This window comes from Oratosquilla oratoria, unplaced genomic scaffold, assembly GCF_046742065.1.
Source record: "Oratosquilla oratoria isolate Oo_2021 unplaced genomic scaffold, ASM4674206v1 SCAFFOLD240, whole genome shotgun sequence".
NCBI classification, from domain to species: Eukaryota; Metazoa; Arthropoda; class Malacostraca; order Stomatopoda; family Squillidae; genus Oratosquilla; species Oratosquilla oratoria.
Genome location: NW_027467592.1, coordinates 80,994 through 101,595, shown reverse-complemented (window position 1 = coordinate 101,595; position 20,602 = coordinate 80,994). Strand labels below are relative to the sequence as shown.

Below are 20,602 nucleotides of genomic sequence, written 5' to 3'. Positions count from 1 at the left end.
AGAAATGTAGCATAATGGATTTTGGAAAAAGTGAAAAAAGAATATCAGGACAACATAAAATCGGAACAAAGGAAGTAAAGAAAGTGGGATCTGAAAAAGACCTGGGAGTAATCATCACAAATGTCCCCTGATAAACAGATAAACAAAATTGTTGGAGAATCCTACAATTTGCAAAGATCAACAAAGGTGGCCTTTACCTATTTGGATGAAGAAATGGTTAAAAAAAATACTAGTCACACTAATAAGGCCTAGACTGGGGTATGCTGTGATACTATGGCCACCCTGTACCAAAAAGAATATAAAGAAAATTTAAAGAATCCAGAGAGCAACTATGAAGATGGCCCCATCACTTTCAAACCTGTCATACGAAGAGATCATCAAAACTGAATTTACTGACTCTGAAACAAAGAAGAGAAAGAGGTGACCTGCTGGCCATTTACAGAATCATGAAAGGCACAGAAGTCCTTGATAGAGAGGACTTACTAAATTGGGATAAGAGAAATACATGGGGACATGAAAAGAAACTCAAAAAAGACAGCTATAGAGGAGACCTGGAAAAAATAAAAATTAATACAGAGTGGTGGATCTCTGGAACATATTGGATGACACAATAGTGTGTGCAATAACTATACACGAATTTAAGAGCAAACTGGACACCGCGAGATACAAAGACAGGACACCACAAGCATAGCTCCCTTTCCTGTAAGATACAACTAGGTAAATACACAACTGGCTCACCTCCCACTTACTTCAAGTCTCTCTAATCATCTCCAATCTTCTGCCTATGATCCTCACATTTCCTCCCACACCACCCCATCCATGTAAACACTGAACACTCATGGTGACACAACACGATGCAACCCTAACTTTTCAAACCACACACTCTCACCATTCCCAACCCTAACAAAAGCTCTACCATTCATGTAAAAACTTGTATATCTCAATGCTTCCTGTTTATCCTGACATAAGCCTTCTAAAAAAAAAAAAAAAAAAAAAAAAAAAATCTTTGCCAAAAACTTTTTACAAATATCTTTCCCAAACTCATACTATTCCTCACCAATTATTCCGTTTCTTTCCTAATCCTCTCAATTGTCCCTAGACAACAACAAAATCTATCTTCTAAGTGACTTATGCTCCTGACTACAGGCTATTGCCAATTTCCTGGAGGGTGTGGATCTTCTACAAGAGGGACCAGGGGACACAGATTAATCCTCTCAATTAACACTCTCCCTTAAGTCTTTCCAACTACATTAAACAAATTCATCTCTTTGAAACTACTACATTCACATTGCCCCACTTTTCCTTTGTAAAGTAGAACTATGTAAGCACTCCTGTTCTTTAGCACATCATCCTTAGTCACACATTAACATCATTAGTCAGATAATTGTTCCTCTCTTTGTCAGACACTCCATATGACACCCATCCAACCAAGGAAGAAACAATTTGCAATTACTTTTTCAAGAATCTTTGACAGAAACATCAGATCAGATACTGGTCTAAAGAACTTTAAACACTGGGAATCTTGTTTACCCTTAACAAATTTCACACTTGCCCTTTTTTCACTCTTAGGAAAAATATTCTAATGAATGCTTGCATTAACCATATCAGTCAAAGTCTTTAATAAATCACTAAAATTCTCACTTCTCTTGATATCACTCATGGGTAATGGGTCATTAGCACAATATGTGAATTTCACTCTGTGATATATTTTACTATATTCACATCTACTTGCTGGAAACATAACTTGATTTCAGGAACTGCATACTACACAACAGGCCCGACTCTCACCGACATTAAAATTCCTGATCACATCTTCAGTTTTCTTTTCAAAGAAATCAAGAAACATATTTGCCAATTCAGCATCAGCAAATCTATTAGGCAACTTCATAACCTTTTTTATTTCCAGTCATACTACCCAGCATGGTATACAGTTTGTTAATGTTTAATCCTGTCTCCAACAACTTATTTCTATAGTATTCCCTTTTTCTTTTCATCAGCAGACTGTTTTCTATGTTCTTTGCTACTTGATATGCTCTCCTCGCCTCCTCATTTTGAGATCTACACCATTTTTTTCTTTTTTTGTCCCAAGTATTTCAGCATTAAACCAAAGTGCATGATCCTTTACCACTATTTCCTTCTTAACTAAAGTGCACATGCTATTATACTCTTCTCCTGTAATCTTGTTATATGACAAAACATAACATGTTACACATTGTCCAGATTCCACTAACCGGTCACATATTTTACCTTTTTCTTCAGAAATTTTCTGTGTGACAGAATTCACTAATAGTTTTGGTTGAAAATTCCTCTTCAGTCAAAACGTAATCCTTTCCTTAGATACTGGCTTTCAAATGTGTAATTTCAAAAGTTATAAGTTTATGCACAAGCATGAACACACACTTCTGAACAAGATTATAATTACAGCCACTAAAAACAAGATCTAATATGTGATCACCTTCAGAAGTCACCTCATTCACTTTGTTGTTAAGGATAAACAAGGACATCATCTCTGTAAATGCTGTGATGAAGAATTTTCAACATCTTCAAAACATATATTAATAATAATAATAATAACAATATTAATTTATTTTGTATTGAATCAATATTAAATATACATGAAGTGCAGATAAAGAAGAGAACATATAATGATAGTTAAAAATAACAATTACAAATGCCGAGGATAACACAAAAAGCATGTAAGCTTATTTCTATTGTGGTCTTCAATAGACTGATTTTCTACACTAAGTTACACAGACAACATATGATTATGTAGGGGTTAAGGGGACCAGATAGTCATAAGTGATACCAATCAGTACACATATCATATGACACATACATACATATATCAAGGCTTTTTCCCCCTTACAAGGGGGGTAGCCAAAAAGAAAAAGGCACAAAATCATTCCCATCCTTTCCATCCCATATGACACATAAACATTATTATAGATTTGTTAATACTATTCAATGTTTGTAACATATAGGATATTAAAGTCTCTGCAGATAAACACCAATGATATATGTATATATGTACACATCTATAAATTGAATTTTTTATAAACTATAAAGTCAACACAGTCTAGATGATAGTAACATATATAGTTATCAATGAGAAACAACAATAAGAGTATACAATCCATAATATATAACATGATAATTAGTTAAACTGGGTCCCCCACAGTCTATAAAGTACCAGGTATATTGGGTTTTACCATATACCACCACACAGAGTGAAAGATATATCATATAAGCAAGATTGAGAGAATACAAAGGGCAACAGCCTAACTGGTCTCCAGCCTGGCAGAAAAAACATACGAGGAAAGACTATTTACTATACTATTAGCACTTGGTCTGCAAACTTAGAAAGATCATAGGTGATATGAATACAGTATTCAGGTCACTAATGGGGATAGATTGCACTGACAGTAGAGGTATCTTCATAAGGATGAGAGCTTTCAGAGATCATAGGAACAAACTAACTACTAAGAGAGACCGTATGGCATATGTCATATGACGATGTCTGATCATGTGAAAAGTAGTTTCATGGCATATTTATATACTTAGTACTAATATAGATCATTAGATGCATAAACACTTAGAATGAATTAGGTGATATAGCTTAAGCTCGAACAATACATGAATTCACTTCTAAATATAATTGGAAATCAAAGGTATATATTAAGTTGGAACTGTACATAAACACGGAGTTCGAACCTTTTAATTCAGAAAATGATCGAAGACTCAAGATTTCGGATTTAACAATTCGGGTGCTGAATAACGCCCCCCTACGAGCATTAATCTTTTATGACAGTAAACAATCAATATAAGTTGATGTCTTACTAACCTTTTATTCAAATTTGACACGTGTGTAATTACAATTTGTTTAAACTATCAGTACGTAATTTTGTAATACTTTAGTCTCAGACAGAACCAATCACTCGTAAAGTGACAACATGGTAGAGACTTCTGGAGGACTTTTTATATTACTGATTTGGAGGTCATTTCAAATATTATAGAAAAGGAGGAGCAAATATAATTTTATATCAAAATTATATTTTCAATGTAAAGTTTAATATACTTAAAGAACCGTGGTTGCGTATCAATAAAATTCATAAAATTCTCAGAACTATTCTAATGGTACAACGGTTACATCCATGGCCGGCCGTACTTTAGCAGGGGAAGTGGAAGGTAAATTAAATAAGTTGTTTTAAGGTGATTCCAAAGATTTTATATTCTAGGCGATAACTGTAACAATGATACACATGAATCTGCTGATCATACACGCTTTCTTTTTATTGTGAAAAATTGCACGTAATAAAAATAGAGATTCAACAGTGGACGCGGCGTCTTGTTGGGAAGGGAAGGCCACGGCGCCAAGGTTCAATAGGGCACGGACCACGCGGATTTCTCATGGGTGCAAATTATGTAGACCGGGAAAACAACAAAACGAGTTGTAAGAGACCATAAATTGACACTGGTAAAAAGTGTGTCAAACTGATGGACATGCAGGTTAACATAAGGTAATGGGTTTGTCACATATTTCCAGTCAAAAATTGGGTGTACTTGTATTGACTTTAGTAACAATACATTTGATGCCAGGTATTCTTCAAACTTACTTTTGGTAATTTGTACTCTCATTGAAAAATGGAAGTACCCTGAACTGTCAGGCCTCGTTTATTTAATTACAAGTTTCCATATCGATGTCTCATAGTTATATTCATGTTAGTATCTGTGAGTAATACACAATTATTGGAAATATTTTAGTCCTTCAAATTACATGCAATCTTGGATTATATTTCCAATAAACTGTGAGCATGAAAACAGTCTTGGATACAGTACCCAGTATCTTATTGTAAGTAGAAAATGGTAGCAAATAAATTAGAAGAACCTCAGTTTTATGGCAAAGTAAACAAATTGCTATAAACTAATAAAGGGTGGAGTAAATGTATTCAAAGGGCACCAGGCACAAGATGTCATTTACCAGAATATCAGAGACAGCTTGCCAAAAATATAAAAGTATTTTTTCAGTTGGGCTCAGGAATCCTGGAGGTTTCATCCAGATTAATTTCTGCCCCCACATCTCTGGGGACCAGCACTTTGTTGAAACCAACCAAACAGGAGTGAAATCTGCTGAAAATAAGCAATTCCAGCTAATATATAACCATGAAATATGTTTGGCTCTTAACCCCTTCCATACGGTGCCGCACACGTAGGCGTCATGGACTTAGATCTCGGTGGCAGCAGCCAATGCCAGCCGTACGACGTGTCGTAATAATACTCGCATCATAAAATATAGTCACCGCTTATATCGATCGTTCTCTCTTCACCCGTGAATTTTGATAACCATAGAAAATGCGATTACAAAAGAATTAGAAAGAATGTCATTATAGAGGGGCGACTACAATAAATATAACCAAGACGCCGATATGGCAGCCTCGCGAATACACTCGCTCCCCATGACGCCTACGTGTGCGGCACCGTATGGAAGGGGTTAATATAAATTTTACTAAGGTTTTTTAAGCCTAATTGTCTTGCTTTATGAGGTATTGACCAGTTCTGTGATACCCACCAAACTGGATAAAACCCACAGTCTTGAAAAACTCTCAATATAATATATTGAAAATGGTTATATTAGATTGATAAAATGACTAAACCTGACCTAATATATTTCATAAATACAAAAAAAGGACTTAAACCTCCTAACCAGATAGGAAGCTAAAATTAAAAGGCATATACCCACCCCCATCTATTCTACATCAATCCACCACCCTTTCCTCCCTCTCAGCTCCTCATGGATGACTGATCATCCCTGTATCCCATCCACTGCCGAGGTCAGACACAGTGTAGCAAAACACCTAACCTAACAAAGAAAACTTCATGGTCATGAGATTTGCAACCAATACTAATGGAATATTACAGAATGCCATTATATCACAAAAAATCATCAGATGAGTAATATCTGGTTTCAACATTAGAATGAACAGGTCAAAATATACAAAGTTTCAGCAAGGTATGACATAAGTGGTAAAATTTTAAAGTGCACACTTATGCAATATAGCAATAGAAAATTAAATAATTTGGTAAGTTATAATACATCAACACGTTATTCATGACAGAAGTCAATAATAGAAAAAGTCGCTAAAAGCTATAAATAAACAAACATAGCCACTTTGACTACTTGAGATGCCATCTTTGTCTTGTAGAGGCAGAGATGGACGAAATTTAAAGTATGATAAATTTGTCTATTCTAACCTAACCTGCATATAGTTATGCGGTACATGTAATTCTAGAGGTCATCAGGTCATCGTTGTCTCAGACCTCTGAATCTAATCAAAGGTGGCATCTAAAGGAGTTGACACAACTTTGTTTCTGCATAGTTTTCAGCAATGTTTTCCTATATTGATTTTCACCAAGAAAAATATCGGTATTTTAGTTGTGCACACCTATGCAATATAGCAGTAGAAAATTAAATATTAATTTTGTAAATTGTAATACAATAACTTAATATGCAATTTGCTTGGTGGAAATAATAAACAAAGAACCTTTGCTACAAGCAAATATACTAACAAACAAAGCCGCTAGGATACAATCCGGATGCCATGCAAGTCCAGTCACTCTCAAATGATAGTTTTCATGTTGTGGACCGGGTGTTCTCCTACTCCATGGGACGTTAATAAGCGCTTTTACAAAGACAATAGGGGTTCCTTGGACTTTATGAGAGAACAAGGGTGTTCTGCTGTCATCTGTTAATTGCCTGAGGTACAATAATAATCACGGCGTCAACATCTGGGACGATGATGACGAGCAGGATGATTTTTAGAAGTTGAGTTAGCGAATTACAAATGGTATTATTTTAATTATACATACCTGCGTTATATAGCATTAGAAAATTAAATATTAGTTTTATAAATTAAAATACATGAATGTAATATGCAATTTTCTTGGCAGAAAAAAAAATTGCTACAAGCAAATTTACTAACGAATGAAGCCACTAGGATACAGTTTGGATGCCATATCAGTCCAGTCACTATCAGATGACTACTTTCACGTTGTGAACTGGATGTTCTCCAACTCCAGGTGATGTTAATAAGAACTGTTACAAAGACAATAGGGCTTCCTTGGACTTTATGAGAGAGCACAAGGTTCTGCTGTCGTTTGTTAATTGCCCGAGGTATAATAATAATCAGACAACCAGTATGCATGACGACGATGATCCAGATGATCTTTAGAATTTGAGGTACCGAATTACTAAACATTGGTTAGGTTACATAGGTTAGAGTAGACTAATATATCCTTTCATTTCTTCGACCTCGGTAGCTATCAAAACAAACATGGCATATCATTCGACCACCAAGACTTTCTTCGTTAGAAAATAGGTTTTGGCAACTTTTTTGTTATTGATGTCTGCCAAGAAAATCGCATATTACGTTGATCTATTATAATTTACTAAATAATTTTCTATTGCTATATCGCGTAAGTGTACACAACTAAAATTTTACCTTACAAATATAGGTTAGGTTACGTAGGTTAGAATAGACTTGTTTAACCTTTCATTTCTTCGACATTGGCATCTATTTAAACAAACATGGCATATCATTCAGCTGCTGCAACTTCATTCATTAGTAAATAGGTTTTAGCAACTATTTTGTTATTGATTTCTGCCAAGAAAATCGCATATTACGTTGATCTATTATAATTTACAAAATTTGCAGATGATGCAAAACTACTAAAGAGAGTAAGTACAGAGGAAGGCTACAAATCACTTTAAGAACACCTGGACAAAGTCTGGAAATGGAGTCCAAGTGTAAAGTGAACTTCAGCATTAAGAAATGTAGTATAATGGAATTTGGAAAAAGCATAAATAAAATATTGGGTCAATATAAGAATGGTACAAAGGAAGTTAAAAAATTCAACTCTGAAAGGGACCTAGGAATAACTATCTCTAATGACATGACACCAGACAAACATGTCAACAAATTAGTCGGAGAAACTTTTAACTGAAAGTAGTCTTTGACTACATGGATGAAGAAATAGTAAAGAAAATGTTAGTTATACTGATAAGACCAATATTGGAATATACTGTGACACTATACTCCTAGTTCTAAAAAAAAAAAAAAAAAGCAGCGACAAAAATGGCACCAACACTCTAATTTGACATACAAACAAAGATTGAATAAACTCAATCTACCAATCCTGGAACAAAGAAGAGAAAGAGGTGATTTGCTAACCATCTACAGAATTATGAAAGGGATGGAAATTCTTGATATAGACAACTTGTTAAGTGGGACAGAAGAAAAGCGAGGACACAAGAAGAAACTTAAGAAGGGCAGTTACAGAGGTGATCTGAAAAAGAATAGCTTCCCACACAGAGTGATAGATATCTGGAAGACGGAATGAGGAGGAAAGAGTGAGTGCTAAAACTATAGAAGATTTGAAGAACAAACTGGATATGGAAAGATACAAAAGCGGGTCACTACGAGCATAGCTCACTTCCCGTAAAATACAATTAAGCAAATACATACACACACACACACATATATATATTAACCTAGATGTATTTTACGGAAATGGGAGCTACGCTCATGGTGTCCCGCCTTTGTATCTCGCAGTGTCTGGTTTGCCCTTAAATTCATGAATGGTTTTTGCACTTGCTATTTTTTTGTCCATGTGGAAAACTGTTTTTCTTCAGATCTTTTCTATAACTATATATTTTTTTATTTTCTTTCCATATCCTCTTGTGATTCTCTTGTCCCAGTTTAACAAGTCCTCTCTATCGAGTATTTCTGTGTTCTGTAGATGATCAGTAGGTCGTCTCTCTTTTTTGCTCCAGAGTTGGTAACTCCACTTTAGCCAATCTCTCATATGATAAGTTTGCAAGTGCAGGGGCCATTTTTGTGGCTGCTCTCTTTCTATTTTCTTTATATTCTTTTTGGTACTGGGTGACCACAGTGTCGCTGCATATTCTAGTCTAGGCCTTATCAGTGTAACCAATTTTTTTTTAATCATTTCTTCATCCAAATATGTAAATGCCACTTTTATTGATCTTAGTAAGTTGTAGGATTCTCCGACAATTTTGTTTATCTGTTTGTCATAGGACAAGTTGTTTGAGATAATTACACCCAAATCTTTTTCAGATCCCACTTTCTTTACCTCCTTAGTTCCAATTTTATATTGTCCTAATATTGTATTTTTACTTTTTCCAAACTCCATTATGCTACACTTCTTAATGTTGAAGTCCACTTCCCATTTCTGACTCCAGTTCCATACCTTATTCAGGTCTTCCTGCAGTGATTCACAATTTTCAGTTTTTACTTTCCTTAACAATTTAGTGTCGTCTGCAAAGAAGCTCATGTAACATTGCACACCATCATCCATGTCATTCATATAAATAGCAAACATTATTGAAGCCAGTACAGATCCTTGCAGAACTCCACTGATCACCTCTTTCCAACCTGAATATTTTTCTCTGAGTACTACTCTCATCTTTCTACCAATCAGGAAGTCCTCCATCCATTTTAGTAGGTTCCCTTGTTTCCCTCCTATATGCTCCTTTTTAAAGTTTTTGCAAGTCTAGCAATGCACAATCAGCCCATCCATTCCTCTCTTGCAGTATGTCTATTAGTCTTGAGTAAAAACATTAAGTTTGTGGTACATGATCTTCCTTGTCTGAACCCATATTGTCTTGGGTTTATTATATTATTTTCTTCCAGGTGTTTTACCCATCTGTTCTTGATAATTTTCTCAAATTTTGGCTATAGTGCTTGTTAGTGAGACTGGCGTATAGTTAGTTGGTTCTTCCTTGTTTCCTCCTTTCTATATTGGTACACTTTTAGCATTTTTCCAGTCTTGGTATTTTTTCTTCTTTAATTGAGCAACTTATGTATTTTGTCCATTAGTTCTTCTTTGCATTCTTTTAGAATCCAATTTGCAATTCCCTCCAGCCTATGCAATTTCCTGACATCAAAGTTTGATAGGTGTTAATTATTTCTTTTTGTGTTATTATTATCTCGCTCATGGGGGGAGATCGTACTTCACTTCCTTTGTCCCAATATTGTGCCTTCTCTCTAGTGAAAACAGACTTGAAGTGATTAATCATGACTTCAGCCATTTCTAAATCTTCTGTGTATTCTATATTTCCTTGGCGTACTTTCACAATTTCCTGTTTATTTTTAAGTTTACCGTTCCCATATTGCTACAATAGCTTGGGTTGCTCTTTGCATTTATCTGTAATGTCTTTTTCATAGTTTCTTTTTTCCTCTCTTCACATTTTTACATACTCGTTTCTATAGTTTATATACTTACCATTTTGTAGTTTTTTTTTTTTTTTTTCCCAAGCTCTGTCCCTTCAGTCTTTTGTCTCACTGCAAAAGTGTGTGTGTGTATATATATATATATATATATATATATATATATATATACATATACGACGTGTGTTTTTAAGTACCATTTTGAAATAAATATGAAACAAGTAGACTTTTCGTAACAATTTTATTTTTACATGAAAGCATGCACTGTAATCTACTTTTCAACATAATAACGGAATAATCTGACTGTGTTTTAAGTTTGTATTTGAAATACTGCCAACTGAAATACGTGCTGTGATTCGTTTTCTTACTGCTAAAGATGTGAAAGTTGCTGAAATTCATCGTCAGATCAGTGAAATGCATGGAGAAAACATTACAAGTGATGGGATGGTGCAGAGTATCTAAAACTATCCACTTCCTCCAGTCTCTCTCCCTTAATGCTCACTTCCAGCCCACTGTCACTCTCTCCCCTTGTACATCTCATCACCTTATTTTTGCCCACATTTATCTTCCTTCTTTCACACGCATCTCAAACTCTGTCACTAACTTTCTCAATCCCTACTCTGATCCTACTACAAGCACAGTGTTGTCAGCAAACAACAACTGGCTTATTTCCCCACTTTTCTCCATTTTCTTTAACCATCTCCAACCCCTGACCCATTACCCATGCATTCACTTCTCGCACCACCCTATCCATGTATAGATTGAACAGCCAGGGTGACATAACACATCCCTGACAAAGTCCCACCTTTACCTTGAACCACTCACTCTCTCCATCTCTAATCCTAACACAAGCTCTACTACTCCCGTAAAAACTCTTGACTGCTCTTAACAGCTTACCTTCTATCCCATATATCTGTAATACTTCCCACAGTGCCTTCCTGTCTACCCTGTTATAAGCCTTTTCCAAATCCATAAAAGCCCAAAAAACATCCTTACCTTTTCCTATAGCTTTCTCACATATCTGTCTTACCACAAAAGTCTGATCTACACAACCCCTACCTGTCCAAAATCCACACTGTTCCTCACCAATTACTCCCTCTGTTCCTCTCCCAATCCTCTCAATCAAGACCCTCCCATAAGCCTTCCCAACTACACTCAACAAGCTGATTCCCCTGAAACTACTACACTCACACTTGTCCCCCTTTCCCTTATAAAGCGGAACTATACAGGCACTCCTCCAGTCCTCTGGCACTCTGTCCTCTCTTAAACATTAAATAACCTCACCAGCCAGTCCATCACAACTGTACCTCCTTTCTTCAGACATTCTGCATGGCATCCATCCAACCCAGGTGCCTTACATGCTCTCATCACCTTAACAGCTGCTTTCACTCCATCTTTCCTTATTTCTCCTCCATTTTCCTCACTCATCACTCATTTTCTTAGCACTTCCCACTGCAACTATTTTACCCCCTGTCATGCCCTTCGCCACGATAAAGAAGATATACAAAATCACTTAGGAATTTACTAGCACAAAATAATGAGCGTCTCTTACAAAGTACCGGTGAGTGCAGACGGTGGATGCGGGGAGAAGCTATGGGTGCCCGCATCCCCTTTTTATACACCAGCCGCACAACACAAGTGCCACAGCACAGGTGCCAACATATTGCAACTTACATATTCTTATCCCTATATACCCAACTTCACACATCTCACTATTGGTTTCGTATCCCTCCGCCGCCGGCCCACGGGCACTTTCGTGCGCGTTCTAGGCCATGTGGTCCTAGCGGACAAGGAGTCATTGTTCCACCGGGCCCCTTCGATACAGGCCCATGAGTACATTGCACGCATCCATCACAACGCGGCGCTGCCGCGCACAAAGGGTCCGTTGTTCACTCACCCTCCATAGGGCTAGGGCAATCGAGAGAGGGGACGCAGTCCTTCCACTTGACGGACCTACGCCGCTCCATATTAGGTCCGCGTTATAGGCCACAACGAGGGGTGGCACAACACACGTAGTCATGCTCAAGGAATGAATATGGCACAGCACCGTTATGCTCACTGTGTGACGTGACACCCTCCCTATCCTCCTTCACATCTAGCAACTCCCTAAAATACTCTGCCCACCTACCTCTCACTGCCTTCTCTTTCATTACCATCTCCCCATCTGCAACTTTTACCTTATCTTCTCTACTTGATACGCCTCCTTTCTCTTTAATTTCCTTTCAAAACATATTTTCATTGTTTTCAAAATTTTCTGTAATACTCTTACCCCATTTTACATCTGCTCTCCTCTTTGCTTCCTTTATCTTATGCTTAACTTCCCTGCTCTTTACTTTGTACCTCTCATACGATTCACTCGTCCTAATTTGTAGCCAATCTTTGAATGCCTGTTTTTTCTCTTCTACACCCTTCTTTGCTTCCTCATCCCACCACTCACTACCCTTCCTTCTATTTCCTCCCACCCTCCTTGTTCCACACACCGTCTTTGCACACCTTATGACTCCCTCCTTGAACCATCCCCATTCCTCCACTCCTAGTTCTACTCTATCTTTCAATCCCTCCCACCCCTCTCTCAGACTCTTCTTATACTCTGTCATAGGCTGAGGTTCCACTTGAGTTGATATATTAAACTCACTGTAATCGAACAGTGTTTATATAGTTCCTACAATATGATACCTCAGATTACGATCACCTCTTTAAGGATACATCTACTGCACCAGGATAAAAAAAAGAAATTGCACACGTTCACATAAGAATATTTACTAATATGGATATGAATGGGTTCTTACTTACAAAGTAATGGACAGAGGAGCGGCTGCGGGGAATCTGGCGTGGGTGCCTGCACCCCCGACTTTATACCTCAGCCGCACAACACCGGTGCCACAGCCCAAGTGCCAAATTAACTATTATACATTGCCCTATCTCTATTTGCACAACTCCACACACCACTCTTATCCTTTATTCATGCATGGAGAGGGCTCACAGTAAATTCCCTAACTAACATCTTAACCTACGAGACAATGAGGTAGCGAAAAAGGGGAAAGCACTACTTCGCCTTCTTCTTCTTGATTAATGTTACCCCCTTAACCTCGGCTGGTGGACGGCGTCCCTTCTGTAGTCCTCCGCCGCTTGTCCGCGAGGAGTTTCGCGCGCGTTCTAGGTCAACGGTCTCGGAGTACAAGGAACCATTTTACTAGCGGCCCCGCCTCGATACAGGTCCAACGCCTTTCGCGGGCATTCATCACCGCGAAGCATAGCCACACACAAGAGGTCCATTGTTCGTTCACACACACCCATAGGGCTATGGGCTAGAGAGGGCCAGGAGAAGGAGGGGGGGAGGTGCCGTCAACTTGGCGCCACTCCATAATTGGACTCGCACTGTAGGACTCACCGAGGGTTGCATACTATAATATAATTAAGCACAAAATCACTAAGGGTTACATACTATAACATGGGTAAGCATAATGAACAGCTATGTCACATCACAATGTGAGTACGTGACATATACCCCCCGTAACCGGGAAAAAATGTTCAAACCTGTGAAGCGAGGGTTGGACATTTTGCATCTGGACGCGACAGGGCATCAGCAATTATGTTGTCCTTCCCTGAAATGTGCCTTAAGCTTATATCATGGCCTTGGAGAGCCAGGGCCCATCGGGCCAACCTATCACTTTTGGTTTTTCCATCTATAATATATTTCAGAGGGTTATGATCACTAAGCACTATTACCTTACCATCTAAAAATACCTGAAACTTCTTTAGCGCTAGCACGAGGCTGAGGGCCTCCTTCTCGATCGTGGAGTACCTGGTTTGATAATCCTTGAGGACCTGAGACATAAACGATACGGGGCGCATGGAGCCGTCCCTCTCTTGGGCTAGCATGGCGCCAACAGCGACTTGGCTCGCATCGCACAGGATGTAAAATGTCTTACCATGGTCAGGAGCTACCAAGACAGGGTGACTTGAGAGAAGCCTTTTGCAGCCATCGATAGCGGCGTCTGCGCCCTCATCCCACCTGAAAGGCTTGCGAGAGAGCATGCGGGTCAAGGGAGCAGCTACATCAGCGAGATTTGGGCAATACCGCCGATAATAATTGACAACGCCCATGAACCGGCAGATCCCCTTCTTTGTCCTCGGTACCCGGAATTCTGCGATGTCCTTCACCTTGGCTTCCAGCGGAGAGATACACCCCTGGCCAACTTGATGGCCCAGGTATTGTATTGTGCTCCTCCCAAAAGAGCTCTTCTTCAGATTCACAGTGAGCCTAGCTTGGGCCAGCCTCCCGAGCAACTCCCTCAGACTATGGAGGTGATCTTCCCAACTGTCGGAGAAAACCACTATGTCATCTGAGTACGCCCTGACACCGGGCAACCCCTCGACTATCCAGTTAACCAAACGCTGAAAGGACGCCCCACTATTCCTCATCCCAAAGGGGGTTACCCTATACTGAAAGTGCCCATGAGGAGTCACAAAGGCGGATACCTCCGAAGCCCTGTCGGTGAGGGGAATCTGGTGATACCCCTTCATCAGGTCTAGTTTGGACAAGTATTTTGCAGCTGCAACTTCCTCAATGAGATCATCAATCAGCGGGAGAGGGTAGGGGTCAGCTTTGGTTACAGCGTTCAAGGACCTATAGTCAACACATAACCTCCACTCACCTCCAGGCTTCGGTACTAACACTGCGGGGGAAGCCCACGGGCTCGTACTCGGTTCTACCAGTCCCTGCTCCATCAGTTGCTCAACCTCCTTCTCCATAATCCGCTTCTTCTGGGGCGATAGCCTGTACGGGGTGTGCCTCACAGGCTTCGCTCCCTCCTCGAGGACGACGTCGTGGTGGATTGCTTGGGTGACGGTGGGGGATGAGGAGAACACGTGGGCATGCTCGCTGATGATATCCTTGACCTTTTCCCGCATCTCTCCCTCAAGCGAGGAGAGGGATTCTTCCTCCGCCTCATTGTGATCTCTGTGCAAATCATAAAATAGATTTAGATCATCGATGTCTGAATCCAGATTCCCTTCATCTCGCCCTGCCTCGATTACCCCAATCGCACTCTCATCTACCGCTCCCCTAAATTCCTTAAGGAGGTTGATATGTACTTGTTGGACCCCAGATTTCCTCGTGGGATTTATCATGACATAATTATTACCCCCCTTTCGCTCAATCACCTTGAACGGTCCCTCATACTTTGGTTGCAAAGATGATCTTGGAGGGGATAATACAAGTACATAATTTCCTACCTTAAATTCCCTCTTCACAGACTTCCTATCATAGTATTCCTTATAGATTCCCTGGGCATCTTCGAGGTTTCTCTTAGCCATCTGTCTTATTTTCTTCAACTTCTCAAAATTTGCACCCACCAACCTAGTGTACTTGGCATCCCCATCCGATGCCTTAGACACAAATTGTTCATACAAAGCAGTGAGGGGCTCCCTCGGAGCCCGACCAAACATCAAGTAAAATGGGGGAAAATCCTAGCCCCTCATGGATGGTTATTCTGGAAGCATACAACAGAAGGTCCAAGCCTTCATCCCAGTCCCTATCGAATTCCAAAATGAAAGCTCGGATCATGCGTTTCAAGGTTCCATGGAACCTCTCAAGGCTCCCCTGACTCTGAGGATGGTACGCTGAAGCGATTATATGCTTTATACTGAGACTCTCTAATGCCCCCTTGAAAACTTCACTCAAAAAATTTGTACCTCTGTCACTTTGGACCTCCCGAGGCATGCCCATCTTACTGAAATATGACATCAGGGCCCTCGTTATTGTTTTGGCCCTGATGTTTGACAAGGGAATCGCTTCAGCGTATCGAGTAGCCTTACACAATATCGTGAGTAAATACTGTTTCCCCGACTTGGTCTTAGGGAGGGGACCAACGCAGTCGACCACCACTCGTGAGAAAGGTTCCTCTACGACTGGCACTTGGCACATGGGGACCCGCTTGGGAGAGTCATTGGGCTTCCCCGTCACTTGGCATATGGGGCACTGGTTGACCAACCCTCTGACATCTTCGGATATCCGGGGCCAGAAGAAGTGTGCTAGTATGGCTTGTTTGGTTTTTGAGATCCCAAGATGGGCGCACGTGAGTTCATGCGCGATTTTGATTATCCTTTCCCTCAATACCCGTGGCACTACGATTTGGGAGATGGTTTCCCCGCCTACCTTATCAGGAGTCTTGTACTTCCTTACAACCACGCCCTCTTCATAGGTGAACTCCTCCTTGTCCTTCTTCTTCCCTTTCTCTGCAGCCCGACGTATCTCTTCCAATCCGGGGTCCTCTTGTTGGAGTCGGATGAGCTCCTCCTTGCCGATGGCTGTGCTATGGAAGGTTTCCTCGGCCAAAGGGTTCTCGCCTCGACCCTCTACTTCCTCCTCGTCCTTGGTCTGCCTCATTTCCTCTCCTTCTCCACGATGGTTTTCCTCCGACGGTGTGCTCCCATGGGCATGGGCGGTTGGGAAGCACATGTCCCCCTCCTCGCTCTGCTTCACCTCTTGCGCCTTCTTAGATTGACTCCTGGTGACGAGGGCCACAGGGTCCGCTGCATCAGCTTCGTCACCTTGTGGGGGCGTCGTCTCGTGTAGGGGTTTGCCCACATCGTTGCCTAGGAGTACATCTATTCCCCTCACAGGAATTTCAGACACTCCCACCTCCACGTCTGTTGTCTTGCCCTCTACTTCTAGTGACACCTTGACTAAGGGCGATGACCTCGTCACCCCCCCTGCTAATATCATAGAAAATTGGCATGTTCTACTTCCCTCTATATCTGGCACCAAACCAGGCCTAATGATGGTGCGGGCTGCCCCTGTATCCCGCAAAGCCTTCACAGAGATCCCTTTACTACTCCCATCTACTGCAATCTTAGCATCCTTCACATATAGTGACCATTCGGGGTTTATTTCTATTCTATCACCATCATGTCCTGGCCCTACATCATGCATACTCTCACTGTCCTCACCTATGGGGGGGCTCTCCATCCCTTGATCCACCCCTCGTTCTTGGACACACATTACTCCCTGTTTGTGCTGCTTATCTCCCACTTCTTGTCTACTCATTTGTTCATTCATTCTTGCAAAGCACTCTTGTAACCTATGCCCGTACCTCCCACACCTGGGGCACCTTTGAGCCTTTCTCCAACTATCTCCTGCCGGGGACCTAGCATATCTTTGATTAGGAGCCGCAGCCGCGCCTCTGCACTGGGGTGTCGAGTTCCTCCTCTGACCATGACTCTCGTTTACCCGTAACGTGAAGTTCTCAGCGAGTTTGGCCGCTTCCATTAGGGTATCACACTGATGCGTGGTGACGTGCAGTCTGGCTTCATCGCTCAACATGTTTATGAACTGTTCCTTGAGAAATATCTCGAGTACATCCTCAACACTGATTGCCTTCTCGGCGCGCATCCATTTTACAAGATCCCCCTTTAGCTTCCTAGCCATGGCAATGTGGCCCTTACTAAGATCCTTTTCATCTTCCCTGAACTTCTTCCTGAAGTATTCAGGGGTAACCTCATACACCTTGAGTATTTCATCCCTGATCTGTTTATAATTATAAACTCCCTCACCGTCAAACATATTATACACTGCTAGGGCCCTAGGGGGGAGACTTGCTCTTATCATGATTGGCCATATCTCTCTTCTCCATCCTAATTGCTTGGCCAGGCCTTCGAATGATGAAAAAAAAAGGTCGGGGTCTTCCTCATTGAACTTAGCTATGATGTGAGAGGCCTTGAAGATATCGTCAATTTCGCTTCCTCCACTACAGCCCCCCGCTGGTTGGTGTGTATGGCATCCGGTTCCCCACCTGCTTGTGTCTCCTAGGGTCTCTGATCCTCTCCTAGGGTAGTGTTCATCACCTATCCTGAATCTACCTACGCCGTCTACCATATCATAGTAATTCCCCCTCTCCTGCGGGAAACGCTCATAACTCATCCTCTCCGCTTCCCTGCTACACCTTCTTCCCACTCCTGGCGGAGTCCCAGCTTCCTCTCTATAGTATTGTCTGCCTATTTCTTGCGGTGTGTCTGGCCTATACCTGTATGTGTACTCCCTGCCCATACTGGTCGGCCTATCCCCTAGTCTTGTCTCACTCCTTCTATCATCAGCATCATAAATTCTGAATTGGGGAATCTCCCCATAGTAATGTATCTCCGTTTCTTGCATCCTACGCACATTACCCTCGACTTCCCCTTCACTAAAACTACTCCTAGCGTTATAATAATATCGAATGCTGTCCGCTTCGTCCTCCCCTGAATCGAGATACCTTTCGTTCTTATTTCGTTCGCTCTCTACGTCAGTATGGGGATTTTCTTTCCTACCTTCTACATCACTTTCCCTTACCTGCGGGAATCCCTCGAAACTTGGGCTGCTCCTAGAGCTTACGGGGGTATTTGGGTGAGACATTGTGGAGGAATAACAGCAAACTACAAAGCTTTGAATTACGCGTTGCAAGATGTAAACAATGAGGCCAGTCTGCTCGTTCGCACGATCGAACACGGCTTTAATCGCTTGGTGGCGAAGTTTTTTTTTCTTTTTTTTCTCTAGAGAGACAATATCTTAGTGTACCTGCACACACTTCCTTCTCTATCTGGTGGTAGACTGGATCCCGGACATGAGGCGCCCCATTTATGTCATAGGCTGAGGTTCCACTTGAGTTGATATATTAAACTCACTGTAATCGAACAGAGTGTTTATATAGTTCCTACAATATGATACCTCAGATTACGATCACCTCTTTAACCCCTTCCATACGGTGCCGCACAAGTAGGCGTCATGGGGAGCGAGTGTATTCGCGAGGCTGCCATATCGGCGTCTTGATTATATTTATTGTAGTCGCCCCTCCATAATGACATTCTTTCTAATTCTTTTGTAATCGCATTTTCTATGGTTATCAAAATTCACGGGTGAAGAGAGAACGATCGATATAAGCGGTGACTATATTTTATGATGCGAGTATTATTACGACACGTCGTACGGCTGGCATTGGCTGCTGCCACCGAGATCTAAGTCCATGACGCCTACGTGTGCGGCACCGTATGGAAGGGGTTAAGGATACATCTACTGCACCAGGATAAAATAAGAAATTGCACACGTCTACATAAGAATATTTACTAATGTGGATATGAATGGGTTCTTACTTACAAAGTAATGGACAGAGGAGCGGCTGCGGGGAATCTGGCGTGGGTGCCTGCACCCCCGACTTTATACCTCAGCCGCACAACACCGGTGCCACAGCCCGAGTGCCAAATTAACTATTGTACATTGCCCTATCTCTATTTGCACAACTCCACACACCACTCTTATCCTTTATTCATGCGTGGAGAGGGCTCACAATAAATTCCCTAACTAACATCTTAACCTACGAGACAATGAGGTAGCGAAAAAGGGGAAAGCACTACTTCGCCATCTTCTTCTTGATTAATGTTACCCCCTTAACCTCGGCTGGAGGACGGCGTCCCTTCTGTAGTCCTCCGCCGCTTGTCCGCGAGGAGTTTCGCGCGCGTTCTAGGTCAACGGTCTCGGAGTACAAGGAACCATTGTACTAACGGCCCCGCCTCGATACAGGTCCAACGCCTTTCGCGGGCATTCATCACCGCGAAGCATAGCCGCACACAAGAGGTCCATTGTTCGTTCACACACACCCATAGGGCTATGGGCTAGAGAGGGCCAGGAGAAGGAGGGGGGGAGGTACCGTCAACTTGGCGCCACTCCATAATTGGACTCGCACTGTAGGACTCACCGAGGGTTGCATACTATAATATAATTAAGCACAAAATCACTAAGGGTTACATACTATAACATGGGTAAGCATAATGAACAGCTATGTCACATCACAATGTGAGTACGTGACATACTCCTTCTCCTTTTCTTTCTCATTTAAGCAGTTTACTCTAAGTACCTCCCTACCTTCTACCCTTTTCTTCTTCCTCCACTTATTCTCCACTCTCAATTTACCTTCCTGAAAATTATACGATATTCCCCCACTCTCTCCCCTTAGAACATGTACATCCTTAACTCTTCCTACCATACTATCATACCTATCAGTCCATTAACACTCTATCTGCCACCCTTCCATCCACCACCCTCTCCCATGTGTACTTATGCTTGACTTTCTTCCTAAATACTGTATTTGCTATCATCAATTCTCTTTCAAGACACATCTACCATCAACTCTCCACTGTGATTTTTACCTGAAACTCCATATTTCCCAATCACTTCGTCTATTGGTTCATTTCCTACCCTAGCATTAAGGTCTCCCAATACAACTACATTGACATTTCTCCCTAATCCCTCTATGCACTCATTTAAATCTACCCAAAAAGCCTCCCTTTCCTCTATGCTCTTCTCACTACCAGGCCCATATGCA

At 41.2% G+C, this 20,602-nt stretch overlaps 1 protein-coding gene across 4 annotated transcripts in view; it reads right to left on the bottom strand.

Moving 5' to 3' along the window:
• The window catches only part of LOC143022953 (histone-lysine N-methyltransferase SETMAR-like), a 33,627-nt gene extending 29,448 nt beyond the window's left edge, over positions 1 to 4,179 (bottom strand). For 3 of the 4 annotated variants that reach the window (XM_076181377.1, XM_076181373.1, XM_076181378.1), the window contains exon 1: positions 3,842 to 4,179. The gene's annotated coding sequence lies outside the window, so the exon portion shown is untranslated. Of the gene's footprint in view, positions 1 to 738; positions 974 to 3,841 lie in introns of those variants that run through there. The other variant, XM_076181374.1, reaches the window with a different exon arrangement.
• Between the last annotated feature and the right edge of the window lie 16,423 nt (positions 4,180 to 20,602).